This window comes from Lonchura striata, chromosome W (genome assembly GCF_050655825.1).
Source record: "Lonchura striata isolate lonStrDom1 chromosome W, ASM5065582v1, whole genome shotgun sequence".
NCBI classification, from domain to species: Eukaryota; Metazoa; Chordata; class Aves; order Passeriformes; family Estrildidae; genus Lonchura; species Lonchura striata.
This window is the reverse complement of record NC_140743.1, coordinates 7,304,925-7,310,439: the sequence shown is the minus strand read 5'-3', so window position 1 is coordinate 7,310,439 and position 5,515 is coordinate 7,304,925. Positions and strand designations below refer to the sequence as shown.

The 5,515-nt window shown below is 52.3% G+C and overlaps 1 long non-coding RNA gene across 1 annotated transcript; it reads right to left on the bottom strand.

Moving 5' to 3' along the window:
- Positions 1 to 685: 685 nt before the first annotated feature.
- LOC146763024 (uncharacterized) lies at positions 686 to 1,390 on the bottom strand. The gene is made up of 2 exons (XR_014952668.1): positions 1,174 to 1,390; positions 686 to 1,069 (listed from the first exon to the last, which is right to left on the bottom strand). It is a non-coding gene; the product is annotated as an uncharacterized LOC146763024 (long non-coding RNA).
- Positions 1,391 to 5,515: the final 4,125 nt, after the last annotated feature.

The following is a 5,515-nucleotide window of genomic DNA, read 5'->3' as shown; positions in this document are numbered from 1 at the left end:
TGGTTTGACACTGGCACAATGCCAGTGCCCCCATGAAAATGTGATCCCTACCTTGAATGCTGTGAAGTGGAATCTAGAATAGAGCAAAGCAGGCCCAAGCTTAATAACAGGAAAAGAAACTTTATTAAACTACCACTACAAAAGAAAAGAGAAAACTAAAGAAGGGAAAAAAAACCACACAAAGATCCAAATGAAAACCTTGCAAAACATTCCTCCCCCCCCACCACCCAACTCCAACAAACCACAGTGAGACACAATCTGGACCCCAATCAGGTTTCCACCCTCCAAACAACCGATACTCAGTCCATCGAGGGAACAGAGTCTCTCCTGTGCCACAGACCCCCCAAGAAACACAGCTCCACATCCTGTGTTTCCATGTCACACATGGCACCGCCCGGAGAAAAAGTTTGCCATGGTGACCCTTCTCCTTTCCATGCACAGTGTTCTCACCACCAATGCATGGATGGTCACTGCCTTTAGGATTTTTCCTTTCAAGGATGCCCTGCCAAGAGGGGAGAAAACAACAGTTCAGTTTTTCATTGTTTGGGACCACAGTCCCCCCCCATTTTCCCCTGGGGCCGAGGGCTCAAGAACAGAGATCTTCTTCTCTTCTCTTTTCCTTTCCAGGGCAAGGGGGCGCCACCACAAACCCCCTAACCTTTTCTCTGTTCACTCCACTTTTGTCTTTTTCTCAGCTGAAGCAGGTCTCTTGACTCACTGGCATCCTCCCAAAACACAGTCCCTCTTGACGGAGAAGATTTGGTTCAGGTTGTGGCTAACACGGAAAAGTCCAGCCAAAAGCCACTCCTTGTCTCCCTCCCATCCAGAATTCCTCCTTCCAACATCCCATCCCAGGGTCCAAGGTGTCCCTCTTCCTCTCTTTCAAACCGAGGAGGGGAAAGGAAAATTCACAAAGCTTTCATTTCTCAAGGAAGGGTTAAAAGTCCGAACTCCCAGGATGGCTCGATGCCCGGACATCCAGCAACTCCCACACGACTGGGCACCTTGCAGCAGCTCCCCCCGCTCCTCCTTCCTTGCGGCTTTCTCTCTCCCTCTCGGGAGAGGAACTCTGGTGGGGGGGAAATGGAGACATCCCAGATTTCTTCCACCCTTCCATCTGCAGGGGCCAGCCCGATTCCAGTCCTTTCACCACCCTTGGGGCTTTCGGCCTACCTTTCTCAGGCCATGGGCTTCCCCTCCCCCACCCAGCTCGTGGCTGGGGGGGGGAAGGTCTGCACTGCACGCTGACCGGAACCAAAGAGAGCGAGTTCCCCTGGGAATTCTGCTTTCAACCCCTCTGTGTTCTCAGAGGCGTGTCTACTTTCAATTGGTCAATATCTAAATTGACCTCTTCCTTCCGGGAAAAATTATCTTTCCGTGTCAAACCACGACACTTAGGAAGCTTGGTCACCCTGCTGAGATGAGGTCGAACGTCCTGCCGAGCCGTATACTCGAACTTCGGCCAAGTCCCTTCGCCTGGCTCCTACTAAGCTTAGGAAGCTTGGTCTCCCTGCCGAGGTAAGGTCGAACGTCCTACCGAGCCTTACACTCGAACTCTGGCCAAGTCCTTTCGCCTGACTCTCCTACTAGGCTTAGGAAGCATGTTCTACTTTCCGACGTAATGTCGAACGTCCTGCCGAGCAGTGCGCTTGAACTGTAGCAAAGTCCCTTTGCCTGAATCTCCTACTATGCTTAGAAAGCTTGGTCTCCATGCCGAGGTAAGGTCGAACGTCTTGCCGAGCCTTACACTCAAACTTTTGTCAAGACCTTACACCTGACTCCTTCTAGGCCTAGGAAGCTTGGTCTCCCAGCCGAGGTATGGTCGAACGTCCTGCCGAGCCTTACACTCGAACTTCTGCCAAGTCCTTTCGACTGGCTCCTACTAGGCTTATGAAGCTTGGTCTCCCTGACGAGATAGGGTCTAATGTTTTACCGAGCATGACACTCGAACTCCGGCCCAGTCCCTTCGCCTTAATCCTACTAGGCTTAGTGTCCTGGGTTGTAAGATAAGCTTGTATTCCATTTGCCATCTGTTGAAGGCAAACCGGTTGGACAGGTTTTTGTTATCTCTCTCAGAGACAATGGTTTGCCCCGTAGAGGCAATGGTTTGTTTATACACTATTGACTGACTCACTGCCGGGCTGGTAAATGTAACACCGTGAGGGATCCCACCCAGAGGGGGTAGCCAAGCACTCTATTATTGTTTAAAGGGGTAGCTTTTTGGGGAGAGGAGGCAGCTTTCTGGGCGGGACTCCGAGAGAAGCAGCTCGCTCTCTCTCTTTGCGGGATTCCCAGAGAAGCAGCTCTCTCTCTCTCTCTTCGCGGGATCTCGCAGCGAAGCAGCCGGAGCGCGCTGAGGCGACGGCAGCGGAGCTCAGAGGCAACCCCGGCGCAGAGGAAGACCGGCCCCACTGCCACCAGATCTTCAGAGGAAAACTATACCCTTCTAAAGATCACCACTGCAGCTGCAACTCATCAACCATTGCAAGGGGAGCAATTGTCCCAGCAGAACTGCTACGGGCACCCCGACTCCTCAGGTTCTGGACTTTCTCACTGGTTTTGTTTGTACCGATTGCATTTGCCTTTTTAAATTGTTGTCTAGTTTTCTCCTAGTAAAGAATTGTTACTCCCATTCCCACATCTTTGCCTGAGAGCCTTTCAATTTAAAGATCCTGGTAATTAAGAGAAAGGGGGTTTTGCCGTTCTCCATTGCACAGGAGGCTTTGCCCTCTTCCACAGACTCCTGTCTTGTCGAACCAAGACAGCTTAGGAAGCTTGGTCAACCTGCTGAGGTAAGGTCAAACGTGCTGCCGAGCCTTACACTCGAACTTCGGCCTAGTCTCCTGGTCTGAATCCTACTAGGCTTAGGAAGCTTTGTCAACCTGCTGAGGTAAGGCCGAACGTCCTGCCGAGCCTTACACTCGAATTTCGGCCAAGTCTCCTGATCAGAATCCTACTAGGCTTAGGAAGATTTGTCAAACTGCTGAGGTAAGGCCGAACGTCCTGCCGAGCCTTACACTCGAATTTCGGCCAAGTCTCCTGATCAGAATCCTACTAGGCTTAGGAAGCTTTGTCAACCTGCTGAGGTAGGGCCGAACGTCCTGCCGAGCCTTACACTCGAATTTCGGCCAAGTCTCCTGATCAGAATCCTACTAGGCTTAGGAAGTATGGTCCTCCTGCCGAGGTGAGGTCGAAGGTCCTGCCGAGCCTTACACTCGAACATCGGCCAAGTCCCTTCGCCTGACTCCTATTAGGCTTAGGAAGCTTGGTCACCCTGCCGAGGTAAAGTCGAATGTCTCTCCGAGCCTTACACTTGAACTTCCGTCAAGACCTTACACCTGACTCCTTCTAGGCCTAGGAGGCTTGGTCTCCCTGCCGAGGTAAGGTCGAACGTCCTGCCGAGCCTTACACTCGAACTTCGGCGAAGTCCCTTTGCCTTGCTCCTACTAAGCTTATGAAGCTTGGTCTCCCTGCCGAGGTAAGGTCGAATGTCCTGCAGAGACTTACACTACAACTCCGGCCCAGTCCCTTCGCCTTAATCCTACTAGGCTTAGGAAGCTTTTTCAACCTGCTGAGTTAAGGTCAAAAGTCCTGCCGAGCCTTACACTCCAACTTCGGCCAGGTCTCCTGGCCCGAATCCTACTAGGCTTAGGAAGATTGGTCTCCCTGCTGATGTCGGGACGAATGTCCTGCAGAGCCTCACACTTGAACTCCGGCCAAGACCCAACGCCTGACTCCGACTAGGCTTAGGAATCTTGGTTTCCCTGACGAGGTAATGTCGAACATCCTGCCGCGCCTTATACTCGAATTCTGACCCAGTCCCTTCGCCTTAATCCTACTAGGCTTAGGAAGCTTTGTCAACCTGCTGAGGTAAGGTCGAACGTCCTGCCGAGACTTACTCTCGAACATCGGCCACGTCCCATCGCCTGACTCCTATTAGGCTTAGGAAGCTTGGTCACCCTGCCAAGGTAATGTCGAACGTTCTGCCGAGCCTTACACTCGAATTCCAGCCAAGTCCCTTCGCCTGGCTCCTACTAATCTTAAGAAGCTTGGTCTCCCTGCCGAGGTAGAGTCGAATGCCTCTCCGAGCCTTACACTCGAACTCTGGCCATGTTCCTTCACCTGAATCTCCTACTAGGCTTAGGAGTATAGGTCTACCGGCCAAGGAAAGATCGAACGTCCTGCTGAGCCTTACACTCGAATTCCGGCCAAGAACCTACGCCTGACTCCTACTAGTCTTAGGAAGCTTGGTCTCCCTGACGTGATAGGGTCGAACGTTTTACCGAGCCTGACACTCGAACTCCGGCCCAATCCCTTCGCCTTAATCCTACTAGGCTTAGGAAGCTTGGTCAACCTGCTGAGGTAAGGTCGAACGTCCTGCCAAGCCTTACACTCGAACTTCGGCCAAGTCTTCTGGTCTGAATCCTACTAGGCTTAGGAAGCTTTGACAACCTGCTGAGGTAAGGCCGAACGTCCTGCCGAGCCTTACACTTGAATTTCGGCCAAGTCTCCTGACCAAAATCCTACTAGGTTTAGGAAGCTTGGTCTCCCTGCCGAGGTGAGGTCGAAGGTCCTTCCGAGCCTTACACTAGAACATCGGCCAAGTCCCTTCGCCTGACTCCTATTAGGCTTAGGAAGCTTGGTCACCCTGCCGAGGTAATGTCGAACGTTCTGCTGAGCCTTACACTCAAACTCCAGCCAAGTCCCTTCGCCTGGCTCCTACTAAGCTTAGGAAGCTTGGTCTCCCTGCCGAGGTAAAGTCAAATGTCTCTCGGAGCCTTACACTTGAACTCTGGCCAAGTCTCTACACTTGAATCTCCTACTAGGCTTCGGAGTATAGGTCTACCTGCCAAGGAAAGGTCAAACGTCCTGCTGAGTCTTACGCTCAAACTCCGGCCCAGTCCATTTGCCTTAATCCTACTAGGCTCAGGAAGCTTTGTCAACCTGCGGAGGTAAGGTCGAACGTCCTGCCAAACCTTACACTCGAATTTCGGCCAAGTCTCCTGACCTGAATCCTACTAGGCTTAGGAAGCTTGGTCTCCCTGCCGAGGTGAGGTCGAAGGTCCTTCCGAGACTTACACATGAACATCGGCCAAGTCCCTTCGCCTGACTCCTATTAGGCTTAGGAAGCTTGGTCACCCTGCCGAGGTAATGTCGAACTTCCTGCCGAGCATTACACTAGAGCATCGGCCAAGTCCCTTCACCTGAGTCCTATTAGGCTTAGGAAGGTTGGTCTCCCTGACGAGATAAAGTCGAACCTCCTGCTTAGCCTTACACTCGAACTCCGGCAAAGTCATTTGGCTTGTCTCCTACACGGCTTAGGAATCTTGGTCTCTTTGCCAAAGTATTGTCAAACGTCCTGCCGAGCCTTACACTCGAACTCCGGCCAAGTCCCCGCGCCTGAAAACTATTAGGTTTAGGAAGCTTGGTCTTCCTGCCGAGGTAAGGTCGAACGTCCTGCCGAGCTTTACGCTCGAACTCTGGACAAGTCCCTTCGCCCTACTCTCCTACGAGG